Here is a 13,412-nt window from a genome sequence, read left to right as displayed (position 1 = left end):
CGAGAGTAAAAAAAAGAAAAAAAAGGTATTTAATAAAAAAACTAAAAAAAAAAAAAATTGAGGATTAGGAGTAACAGTGATAGTGAAAATAAAAATAAATAAACTAAAAAAAAAAAATAATAAAAAAATTCAACCCGTGCATAAATGTCTCCGTGCAAAATTTTTTGTTCGTGCAAAAGTGTCTTCGTGGAAAAGTGACCCTTCGTGTAATTTTATTCCCTTGTACAAAAGTATCTCCGTGCAATTTTGTCACCTCGTGGAATTTTGTACGCTCGTGCAAATTTGACCACTACCTATAAAAACATTACTGTGGATAGAATTAAATTGGATAATAGAAACTTAAAAGTACATCGTTTGTATTTAAACGTTTATTTAACACACTAAAAATTGCTATACTTGTAGAGTTTTAAAAACATACTATGTTTATCTTATACAATGTTTTGAAACAAAAGCTGGTACATCATGTAATACTTTTCTAGCAATACATAACATTAACAGTGTACATTATTTCTCTTGTTTTTTTTATGGTCAACAAATATGTCAAAAAAAGTTTTCTTTTCTTAACTATTTTAAAACGACTTATAAAAGTACTTTGTTTTTTACACATAATTCTCAAAGTCGCGAAAGTAGATAAAAATAAGTGAATGTTTGTTACATGTATTTATAGCACTAACAGTATGCAAATATGTACTAACAAATAATGTTTATCAACCACTTTACGATGAAACTAGTAAAGTTGAATTTCTCTTTCAATTGTTACAAAAATAGTAAAAACATATGTTTTAAATTTTTTATTTAGTAGTATTATTGATAATTTAACAAACAACAAAAACCACAAGTACATGTGTAAAGTGATAAATTTATTATTAGTATGCGAATATACAACACAATACTAATTAAGTAGGCTGTTTACATAAAATCACATTCCTTTATAAATGTTTTAAAACGACTTCAAAATTATCAAATTAGTGTCATAAATATAATATTTGCAACGGAAAAACAAAAATAAACATTATTACGAAAACCATTAAAAAACGAATACACAAAACAATTTTTTTTTTAACTACTCAGATTCGGGTTTTGGGGCCAATAGTTTAGCGTTCGGGTTACACTTGTACCTCTGAACCAGCTTGCATTTGCCTGTTGAATAAGAAAATATTACAAAATCAATAAAATACTGACCGAGGGTAATGAGTAGGGGTAACAGTGATAATAAAAAAAAATAAAAAAAAAATTAATGTTAAATACAATAAAAATTAGTTACCGACCGAGGGTAATGGTTAGGGGTAACAGTGATAGTAAAAATAAAAATTTAAAACTTAGAATCAAAAAATAAACTAAATTAATGTTAAATAAAATAAAAATTAGTTACCGACCGAGGGTAAGGGTTAGGGGTAACAATGATAGTAAAAAAACCAAAAATAAAAATAAACATTCAACCAGTGCAAAAATGTCTCCGTGCAAAAATGTCTCCGTGCAAAAATGTCTCCGTGCAAAAATGTCTCCGTGCAAATCATAACAAAAAACAGATGAAGCGTTGAAAGCACTCCGAGAAAATTTACTAAAACAAACAACCACTTGGACACAAACATCTAAAATTCTAATAAATGTAATGTGTATTTAATAAAAAGATCAGAAATATTAAACTAAATCCGAGCCAACTATCTGTAAAAATTTAAAATATACTTAAACTTAAAAAGTGTTAAAAGTTGTTAACTGTTTTAGGTTCAACTTCGTTACAATGCCTTTTTTTTTTTTAGTTACAAAAAAATTGCTCTAAATAGTTGCTTTTTTAACACCAGTTCATTAAAGTTTACCACCTGTTATGACATATTAAAAACGCTAATAGTCACTTGTAGATAAAGTTTTGAAATTAAATTTTGTTACAATATCATTTATTTAATTTCAACTGTAAGTAAATAGTAAAATTGTCTAGAAATCAAAGCTTATGTCAACACTATCTTAATGAAGCTTTTCATTATAATTATTTTTACTGAAAGTAGTTGTGTTTTTTGTCAAAAGAACATCAGTTTAACTGTTTTTAAAACGAACTCTTATAAAAAGTTAACTTTATTTAAAACTAGTTAGATACATTTTTAAACTCAATTTTCTAGTTTTAATTACAACCCATTTAGTGTAAAGCTTTTTTTTTTTGCTTTTATAGTTTTGTTTAAAGCGTAATAAAGGTTTTTTCTTTGAAAATAAGATTTCTTAAAGAAAGACTTAACACTTCAAGCTTTTATTATAAAACAAAAAAATTTTAGATAAAAAGATAAATCTTTTTAATTTGTTTTTGTAAAAACGGTTTTTATCTTATTTCTTTAGTTTACATTATCTAATTTCAATTTTATTATAATTTTGTTATATTTTTCTTGTTATTTCGCTTGTTTGTTTTTGATTTCTAAATTAAACTTTAACTTTGTAACTGATAGTTAATTTCACAAAACGTATAAATAAGATTTGAAATTGAGTTTAAATAGCATTTTAAATTTCTATCTAAAAATTAAAAGCCATTTTTAAAACCAAACTATTACAGTAATTAAAATAAGATAAAATATACGAGCATATTAAACTGCCTAAGATTTAAAACGTTTACATTTAGCCATTATGTATATACAAATAAAACTGCAGCATTATAATTTACTACCGTTATACAAAAAAAAAGAAAATAATATTGTAAATTTACTTTTAGTTTTCGGATTTCTCAGTCTGTTGCAATTGAAGGTGAAGTTTCCGCTTGAATTTCTGTTACAAATTCTTTTTGTTTGTGACTTTCCTAAAAAATTCGTATGTTAGTTGTAGCTAAAACTGCTGAGTTCAGTCTTTAAGTTAACCAACATTTGTATCGCTGAATCATTTTAAAGAAAATAAAGTAAAAGAATCTTTACAGCTTATATAAATGTAAAATTAAAGTTATGTCAGAAAATACTTGACGGTTGTTTAAAAGTGTAAATGTATAACATAAAAAGGCAGACATTTAAAGTTTTATTGTTAACTTTAACATAAACATGCTTTAAATTGTTTTAAAATTAAACAACTACAGATGGTTTGTGCATTTACTAAAGTTTCTTTGGTTATCTGTTTGTTATAAACTTCTTGTTTTATCACGTAAAACTATAACAGTTAAAAATGAAAAATGTATATTTACTTTAATTTACTTAATTTTCAATATGTTTTTATTTTTGTACTTTTTTCCTGCAAATATTTTACTTAAAACGTTTTTTATTTCAAAATTTTAAAGGTAAGCTGAAATATTAAAATTAAAAAACTTAAAAATAAAAATTAAAAACTTACTTCTTCCGGCAGTGGCACCTGCGATCAAAAACACCAGAACGACGAAAAACAAGAACCTCATTTTTGTCAGAAGTTTGCTAAGATATGACAAAAACTAAAAGCTGTTTTGCTTTTATATTGATTTTCACATCCTCCTTAAAACCCCGCTGTTGCGTCATGATGGTCAGCTGTGTTCTCTTTAAAATCACATGTTTCCGCTTTAATTGAGACGCTGTTTGATTATGCCCTCATCTCAAAAAGCACCTGACGCGTTAATACGTCACAATGTATGACTTTTTACGAACTTAAAACCTTCTAGTACAAACTTAATTTTATGAGATTTAGTTTTCAATGTCGTTATATTTGTACCGAATGATTAAGTCTGTATGCTTAACAAACAGCCATGTGTTTTTTTACAAAACAGTTTGGCTGCTCCACTTAAATCTTAAATTACCTTGGTTGTCAGACATAGTTTCAATAATTAAAATAAAAATACTAGTCTATTACTTTACTATAAACAAGTGAAACGTTTATTACAAACAGACATTATAAAATTTAAAACAAATGTTTTAAAGTTGTGAACTAACACTTTTTTACTAAATGTAAGTTAATCAGTGTATGCTTTGTAATACAAGTTTAATTTTATTTAAGTTGTTTCTTTAGGTTTCAACTAAAACCTGTAATGCTCATTGTTAAAAATGAAACTGGTAGTTTTTAAAAATAAAATAAATCTAATTTAAACAAAATTTATTTCAAGTTTAATTTAAATAAACTGTTAACGAGTTTAATCTACAGCCTTAATACATTGGTTGTTTCTTAAGTTTCAGCAATAAAATGTAAAACTAATAGAAATATTATAAGTGTTTTTAAGAATAAGTTTTCAGAAAACTGTTCTAAATATTTTTTAGTTATTTATATAATTTTTATATCAAACATTTATGTTTTAATTCAAGTACTGTAATTTAAGAATATTTTGCTCAGTTCTTGTTGTGTAAAATAGCGTAGAGATTTCTTTCATTACAGCCAATAAAGTTACTATAGTGCTTTTATAAGTATTTATATAGTTTGATAACCAAATAAGAAGTACTTATGTGTTTTATTATTCATAAGCGCTTACAAGCTAGTACATTTACTTGTCTACATTAATTTAGTTAGACTACAGAAGCTAATAATACTTAGTATTAAATTTCTAAAACGTTAAGTATAAGTTTCTTTAATGTTTTTACAACAATACTAACTTGTATTCAATATTAGTCTTAATATTGAATTATACTTTAGCTTTAACTAAATGTTTATATAACTAACTTGTAATGTATTTAAAACATTATAGAAGCAAAATCTACTACAAGTAAGTATTACTTTTAATGTTTTTAAGCAAGTAAGTAACACTATTTGTGTTAAATTACCTATTTTTGTAATTATACAATGACATTGTAGCAACTCTGTTAGGTAGTTTACTAAAAGAACTAGTCAACTAACTGCATAAGGCAGTTTAGTTACTAATTTTTATTTGTTTAAATTTTTAATTAAAGTAAAAACTGTATTTTCAATTTTTTTGTCGATAAAAACTTTAGTATATAAATACTTTGAAGATGTCCTGGACAAGATGTTAAAAGGTATCCATGGTGTGCAACCCGATAACCAAAAGATTCTTCGTGCACCGGGTCCTAGGACCAAATACTTTGAGCGTCTTTTTTTATTGTTCAATAAACTGCAATTACTAGCTCAAGGTTTCTGCGTAATAAAATTTATTAAAAACAAATAATTTTTTATAAATTAGGTGACTTGTTAATATGTGAAAAAAATAAAGTTTTGCTATGTAAATTTTGTACCCTTATTTTTAGCACGGATATAATTTTCTTGTGCACATATATTTTAGTGGGTACTGACTGACCAAACTTTCTAAATCTTACTTGAAATAAAAGACTTAAAAAGTATAATTATTAAATGCAAATTAAGTGCGTACAAAAGTCAGTTTTATGACGTAACAATATACCAGGTGGTTTTCAAAACAAACGTAGACAGACTTCATGCTTGGTTAAGCATGAACTTGTTAGTTCTAAGAAACATTCTGAAAAACAAAAAATTGCAAATGTTTTAGGAATTTTTAAATTAATTTTTAAAAACAAATTTTTACAAAAGTTACTTTCAAATTAAAATAGTAAAATTTAATAGTATTTTAATGAACAGTTTTTGAAAACATTAGTTTAATGTTTTTACGTATTCACTTATTCATTATCAAAAACGTTCAAAAAAACATATTTTTATAATTAGGTAGCTTCTTATGTGAAAATTTTTATCTTAGCCATGTAAAAAATGGGTTGCAGCTGTAAGGTTTTGGAAGTTTTTTAGTGCATAACATTATGCAAATGAAATTAAGTGATATTACGGCAAAATATTAAGAACATATATACCCTTATCTCTAACCCACCTTACCAAAACAAAAAAAAAACATAAAATAAAAAGTTTTATTAAATAGAAATAAAAATAAAAATAAGTGAAATAATAGCCAACCAGAAACAAAGTAATTGGCATTTTATGTTTTCAACGCGCATGTATTTCTGCTATGCACATACATTTTACTGTTTTCACAATAGTGAAACTCTAAACCCCTACTTTTTAGGTATGACTATCTAATGCACGTTAATCGCGTATGATTGTTAGCTTTATTACGTCACAAAGCATCGGGTGGTCTGAACTAAAGACGTTTTAAGACGACACGCTCTACTTGGCATGAACTTTTGTGATTACAAGAAAAATGCATTTAGGGTAAAGTAATGATAAAGGCTAAAAGGTAAATGTATAAAAGCTGAAAAGTATGTCAAAAACTTGTCAAACTACAGAAATAATAAAGAGATGAAATTCTTATCAACTCTTTTGTTGGCTTTTTTAGTTGTTAGATCTTCTACTAGCAAAAAAGGTGAGTGTTAATATACGATTTTTTTTTAATTAACCGATATAAAAGCTTTATTTTATATACAACATTAGTATTTGAAAAAAATTATATAACTCAACTTTTAGTTTGTTGTGATATTGATCATAATAATGAGATTAAAATTTAAAGTTTGTATAAAAAGTTAAATTATAAAGTATTTGTCTACTAAATTAAATTCTATTTGAACTGAAATACATACTTAACTGTACTGCAAAAACATTCTAACTAAGTTATAATTTCTATTATTTCCGTAAATGTTTTGATTATTAAATACCAAACATTAAAAGTATTCAAAACAAAGTTTGTTTTCACTTTTAAACACAAGTTTAAATACAAGCACAAATAAAAACAGTGTAAATATTTTATTAGTTAAACAAACATTTTTTTTTATTCACCAACTAATTTTAAGTCAACAACGATGTCAAGCTCCTTAAACCTCCGAAAATTGATCAAGAGGCAATATCTTTATTTAAAAAAATCAGTGAATTGCTACGGACTGCGAAACCCACTTTAAATCCTCATCGGCGCATAAAGTCCCGGTTTTCGGCGATGGACCGACCTCGCAAACCGAAAAACGAATAGAACTGCTCGATGATTTTTTGAAAACACGAACACCCAGACCCCTTGAAGTTAGGTAAACCCAAAAAAGATTATAAAAAAAAAAAAAAGATTTTTGGGTCAAAAGAGGAGCCTAACAACTAAAAAAAAATCTTTAAACTTTTTTACAGTAATTGTTTTTTTTTCAGACGTTTTAAAATTTCGGTAATTTTTTCTACAATCAACTTCATTTTTACTTTCATTTCATACTAAAAGTTCGTAGTTTTAGCAAACAAAAGCTTAAATCTTTTTTTTTTTATAGTCAAATTATCCCCTCTGTGGGAATATGTTGCTCACTTACCAAAAATATATGTTTGTAATAAATCTAAAAATGCTTTATTATTATTTCGTTTTCATTTCATTGCATTGTAAGTCTTGATCGGTGAAATGCTTTGTTTTAATTAAATTTTCGATTTCAATAAAAGATAAAAAGTTAAACATTATTTTAACTTTTTGTAAATAGCTTCTAAGATAATTTATTTAAACATATACATACTAATAAAAATAACATAAAGTTTGTCAGGTGTTTTATTTTAAGTTAATCAAAGGTAAGACATATGCATATTTTAAACAACTATTAAAAATTTTTACAATTAGGTTTCGACTTGTATATTAAGAATTTATTATTTAAAAGCTTGAATTATGTTTTGAGTCAAGGTAAAATTAAAAAAAAAAAACGAACAATAACTCAAGTAAAAGAATTGATGTTTTTTTCAGTTTTTTTAAACATATTCACATTTAAAGAAGTATGATTTTTACAACAAACACAATGTTTAAATATTGTTTTAAGTATCTTTGTTTAGATTCTTTTAGTTATTACATATAGTGAAAATTTAATACGTTGTAAACTAAAAACTGTACAAAAGAAAGCATTAAACAAATCTAAGGAGTTTTAAACAATTTGTTTTAGATTTATAATTTCCAACGTAATTTAGCTGCAGCCTCTAAAAGCTAATTTTTTAGAAAACATACTCGCGAGTCACATAGTTTAAGAAAAAGTCTTCCGCGAGCCACTTCTTAAAAACCAAAAACACTACTTGTGATAACATAAGCAAAATAATAAAAACTTTAATTGTTATCGTTTAAAAAAGGAATATTTTGAGCTGAAAAGTAACTCGCGGGCCGCAGTTTGGAGAGCCCTTATTTAGCGCTGAATAAAAGTTAGCTCTGTTATTTAAAGCGCATGATATCGTTTAGAAATAATACCTGTCTAAGACAACTTTACAAGTACTTTTATATTTTTCAAAAAACGAGGTTTTAGCAAAAAAACGTTATAAATAATATGCTTTTAAACATGTATATACTTTTATTATTACTATGCTTTGAAATGCTTATCTTTAATATGATATTTCCTTTCTAATTCTTTTTGAATATGATTTATATTGTATGTGAAGATCTCATTATTCTTATTTAAATTCGTTTATCTTTATTAATAAATGTTTCCCTATAATAACTAATTTTTGTTTTAAGTTTTAGTTCTGTGTAATTTATACCAAAAAGTTATTTATAGTAAGATTATAATACTTCAGAGTAACTTACACTTACTTCTTTTATTTATTTGAATCATTTGTCTGTATTTTTATAAAAGTCCAAATTTATTTTCTGCTACAAAAACTAAACTATCATTTACATAAAAATTAGAACTTTAGTAGTGCTTTAAAGTAAAGTATGTAATAACTTGCAATATATCTCTAACATAGTCTTTTAACTTTTTATACACAAAATTTTCAGTTTAAAAACTGATGTCTGAGCCTATAAATATTTTCAGCAGTATTTTTCATTTTTTTTTTTATTCTCTTAAACTTTAAGTTTAAAAAACTTTAAGTTTCGGCTAAAGTTTTTTATTTATTCTTTTAAACAGTATAGCAAATCTCAAGTTGACAATTATTTATACTCATTGCCCAAGTAACTTCTATACACAGTAAGTTTTTAATTTAAGTTCATTTTCAAGTATGGAAATATTTGTATTAGAGTTTGTATTATTTTGAAAATACTCAAAGAATTGGCATTCTGTTTTTTTGTTTCATATATAGAACACAAATTATCGTCATGTTCAGGTAAACTAATACCCGCGGGACAATTTTTTAAACAAATGCTTTCAATAAGTTACAAATAGTAGTATCCAGTTTAAAAATTTACTTAAAAAGAAAAATGTGATAAAATGGGCAATAAAACAGCATATTAATGGTTAGTTTTTACTAAATATTTAGCCTAAATGTAATTTTTTATCACAATTTTTTTTTTGTTTCAAAAAATTAGTTAAGAGCCGCAGACGTGTGCTTAGTGTGTATATTACCGATGGAAAAATGCAGTGCTTAACTTGAGTTTGTTGTTAAAGTGTTGCATACTAAGGTTTTAATATCATTGTTTTCCTGCTTGAATTGAAAAAAAAAAGATTACATAAATACTTTTAGTGTACAAAATCAAAAAATTCTATTTTAATTAGTAAGTTGTTAGCTTGAGTCTTGCTTTACTGCCTAAGTCATAAAATTGATTTGTTTTAGCCACACACGGTTTGAGATTTTAAAACAAATTGTATAAACTGATATTTTTTTGTTGTCCTGAAATTGTATAACCTAGCGTAAGTTTATCGATACATTTCTGATGTGTTTCAAATTAGATTTGAAAAATGTTAACACAATATGTGTATAGCTTCGTATGTTATCACAGTATAATCTTTTTTAATTAGCTTATTATGAATGTTTTTTGTTTAAACAATAAACATCTTTTGTTGCAGTAGTTATAACATTTAAACTTATCACAAGAAAAAGTTTTTTTTTTTAATAATGCTAACAAAAATTTCAGTGCGTATAAACTCAAACATGGTTGCTTAACAAACTTTATGTTTTATAAGCAACAATATATAAATATAAAACATGTATACCTCTTTTTTATTAGTAATTACTAGTTATTAATACAGTTGTAATCGTATTTGGCGAAGTTTATAAATAAAAAAATATTTTTATTAAGTTTTATACACGCAAATTAAGTCTTTAAATCTATGTAAAATTAAAAAAAAACGGTGTTTGAAAAAGTTGTAATTAGTTGAAAACAACTCAAGCAAGAATTTCTTATGGTTAGATAAGATAAAAATTTCAAACGTTTAAAACACTTTAAGCAAAATTTTTTGTTTCTGAAAAGTTATATAAGTAAAAAAAAAATTATCAAGTGAATAAATCATCACTCTAACAATAGAAAGTATTTGAATTCAATAGCACAAAAACTGGTTTTATATTTGAGTGTGTACTTTTATAAATTTAGGAAAGTCAAAGAATCTGAGCTACATGTGTTTGTAAAAAATGACATCTGAATAAATATTGTTTTTTAGTAAAAAAAAAACAATAATTTCAAAAACTATGTTGCTACAAAAGATTCTACTTTATGTTGGGTTTATTTTTAATATACACCGGGATTTAAAGAACAATATGTTTTGATTAAAAAAATTGTTAAAAAAAAACAAAAAAAAGTTGTTTATTTCAGTAAATAATCAGAATTTATTAATTCAAGTCAAGTGTATAAGCAATATAGAAGACATAGCAAGTAGCTTTCAGTTGTCATCTGGAAATTTGTTGTGTTCGTGCCCGCAACTTAAGTAGTTCCGTTCTTCGGAGGCTTTTGAAGTTTTAAGGCACTCAATGAGTTTGATGAGTAGAATTAGCTCTTCTGCTGACATTTTCCTTCTATGTTTTGTGGGTAGGTGTCGCTGTACATCTCCTTCCAGCAACTTTAAGTGTTTGTGGGATCCATCACCGTTGCCGACTGAAAGTTAAAAACTAAACAGACAAATAGATTTTAAAAAGAGGTTTTTTATTTAGAGTTAAGCTTGTGGTTCAGGTTAAATACAAGATCTGTTTTAAGATCATTTTAGGTTTGTTAGTAATAGTTTTGTTGTTTTTGAAAGTGTTGGGGTCTGTCTTCGTTGTCAACTTAAAATTAACAATTAAGTAAATATTAGTTTTCTGGTATATTAGTTTAACTTTTGGTTAAAAAAGAAATTTTGTTGTTTGAAAAAAGTTGTTTGAAAATATTGGAACTTATTATTTAGAAATTAAACCGTCTTCGAAAATAATAAAGAACAGTATTTAAACTTAATTAAACTTATTAACAGTATTGGTACACAGTTTGTTATTGCGTATAGTTTTTAACTAAACCAAAGCTTGATAAATTATTTACTTCGATTTAATTGCTTAATAATAAAAGTTTAGTTATAATCTTTTACTGATAAATATCAACACTATATACTTCAAGGAAAGCTCATATATTAAAACTTACCACTTTTGCTAACAGAAAATACAGTATTTAAAGAAACCAATAACATTTACCAAAAAAAATATGACTAATAAATATTGTTGTTTTTTTAAACATTGTATTTTCTATTAGCAAAAGTGGTAAGTTATAATATATGAACTTTCGTTGAAGTATAAAGTGTTGATATTTATCAGTAAAACGAAACTTTTATTCTTTAGCAATTAGTCGGAAAATTTTTCTACAATAGAAAATCTATTCTGCTTAGTTACAACAATCTTATTACGTTAAAACTTACTGCTTTTACCAGAAGAATATCCAACAATCATGAAAGCCAACAACAGAACTGATAAGAACTTCATCTCTCCAGTCTTTAAAGATTTTTGGAATATGATGAACTTTTCAAGCTTTTCAGCTTTTATACATTTATCTGCTAACCTTTACCGATACTTTATCTTAAACACTAGTTTATGCTCTGATTACGTTTGAACCTTTTTATAAAATATGATGTCATATATTCGTTTTCGCAAATTTAGTTTTCAAGCCTGTTTTATAACATTACTTGTATAAAATTTTTATAATAAAGTGATAAAACATTTCGTAACAGTTCTAGTAGTTAAAGCTTTATGAAGTTTGATCAGTTTATACTAATATTCGCAACTACTATACGTTCATACTAACCGCGTTTAAACTTTCACCATTGTTTTTTGTCTTAATAAAATAAATTTGTGCTCAGTTGTGCGTGAAGACTGATTACGTCTGTTGTTTGTCTGATGCTCAGTCGACTTTTATACGTACATTTGGCAATTATGCATCACAAGTTGGGGCTTAGGAGTTTTTTTAGAGCAAAGTCGATTTTTATTCGTACTAAACTGTTATAAAAGTATTTAATTTTTTTGAACTTTACTGAAACTTTTACACGTACATTTGATAATAATTCTTAGAAAGCGTTGGAATTTTTTAGGGCAAAAATGTTCACCTTTGTAATACTTAACGTTAAGATCACAAAGTTTATGCTTTAATTAAGTATTTTAAGTATTTCTAAAGCAACCTTATTTGAAGTTGACTTTGGTATTAAAGTTGACTTTTGTTAACAGTTTTTTTGATGATGGCTTGTTCAAATTTCAAAAATTCCAATTCCTTAAAAATTATTTAAGTGGCAAAATCTCAAAAAAAAAAATCTAATAAAAGACGCTTTAGATCCAATAGATAAAATTAAAATATTAAAACACATTGTATTAAAACTTTATTTAAAGATAATTTGAAAAGTTACTAAAATTTTTAGTTTTATAAACTTATTTCAGCTATACCTCAAAAGTATTTAAAATTTTCCAAAAAAAAAAGTCTTTTGTAGGTAATTGATAATTTTAAACTGCTTTTTTAATTTTATCGAATCTATATATACATATATATACTACTTCTTGAGGTAAGGCTTCTTAATAGTTTTTTTAGAATTAAGCTGTCTGAATTTTAATAGTAGCCGTTTAATGAATGTTTATTTGATGGTCAAACCTGTTAAGCGAAGTTTTAAAAAACACTAAAATAAAAGTGCACAAGAAATAAGTGCGGCAATAATAAAAAGAAAGTGCTAAACTTTACAAATCGAAAATTTCCTTTTTCATATACAAACAAGCTAGTTAGTGTGCAAACTAGTTATTAGTTTATTTTAAATAAATTCTTTAAACAATCTTTTAGCAGAGACATTTAACTAATATCTTCAAAATACTTACTTACTAAAGTTTCATAAACAAAATGATACAAAATACGATTTTTAATTTACTTTTTTCTGAGTAAGTTGATAATAAAAAAAGTATTTACATAATGTTATAAAGTTGGCCAGTTCTTTGATTATAAACTATTAAAACAGAAGTGGTAAACCGTGATTTGTTTAATCAAGTTAGTAAATAGACACAGATACCGTCAACAAATTGTTTGAAAATACTACAAATTTTACTTTAAAAGAAATTTGTGTGACAAAATTTTCAATTAACTGTGCAATAAAACTAATGCTGTATCATTGCTTATTTTATCAGATTTTTGGTATAAAATAGTTTTTTTTATACTTATTACTAATTAAACTGTTGCTTAGCATCGTTTACTAAGAAGTTTGGCCCACGACTTATATTAGGCTGCTATCCCTTGTAACAAGCTGTATATATATGTACCTTCTATTTGTTTTTTAAAGTTTATTTAGCTATATAAGTTTCGCTGAAGAGATCGTAATTTCTTAAGATAAACTAAAAACACTAAGTATTCATTTAAAAACAAGGGTTTAGTTAACTAAGCAATTACTCTAAATATATTGAGAGAACAACAAAACTTTACAATCAAATAAAAACAAGTTAATATATTTAAGCGAAAG

General features: G+C 25.3%; 3 long non-coding RNA genes across 4 annotated transcripts; 1 reads left to right on the top strand and 2 right to left on the bottom strand.

The window, feature by feature from the left end:
• Positions 1–845: 845 nt before the first annotated feature.
• LOC145831507 (uncharacterized) lies at positions 846–3,425 on the bottom strand. Its single transcript, XR_014369678.1, has 3 exons — positions 3,295–3,425; positions 2,687–2,776; positions 846–1,140 (listed from the first exon to the last, which is right to left on the bottom strand). It is a non-coding gene; the product is annotated as an uncharacterized LOC145831507 (long non-coding RNA).
• A 2,657-nt stretch (positions 3,426–6,082) lies between these two features.
• On the top strand, positions 6,083–7,183 carry LOC145831766 (uncharacterized). Its single transcript, XR_014369685.1, has 2 exons — positions 6,083–6,193; positions 6,618–7,183. It is a non-coding gene; the product is annotated as an uncharacterized LOC145831766 (long non-coding RNA).
• Positions 7,184–10,169: 2,986 nt separating this feature from the next.
• LOC145831765 (uncharacterized) lies at positions 10,170–11,779 on the bottom strand. Of its 2 annotated transcripts, XR_014369684.1 has the most exons (3): positions 11,732–11,779; positions 11,349–11,541; positions 10,170–10,564 (listed from the first exon to the last, which is right to left on the bottom strand). It is a non-coding gene; the product is annotated as an uncharacterized LOC145831765 (long non-coding RNA). The 2 variants fall into 2 exon arrangements; XR_014369683.1 differs by lacking the exon at positions 11,732–11,779 and having other exon boundaries at positions 11,349–11,715.
• Between the last annotated feature and the right edge of the window lie 1,633 nt (positions 11,780–13,412).

Source organism: Thalia democratica, chromosome 3, assembly GCF_965202585.1.
Source record: "Thalia democratica chromosome 3, ktThaDemo2.hap1.1, whole genome shotgun sequence".
Classification (NCBI taxonomy): domain Eukaryota; kingdom Metazoa; phylum Chordata; class Thaliacea; order Salpida; family Salpidae; genus Thalia; species Thalia democratica.
The sequence above is the reverse complement of the archived record's forward strand: the minus strand, read 5'-3'. Positions and strand labels throughout refer to the sequence as shown.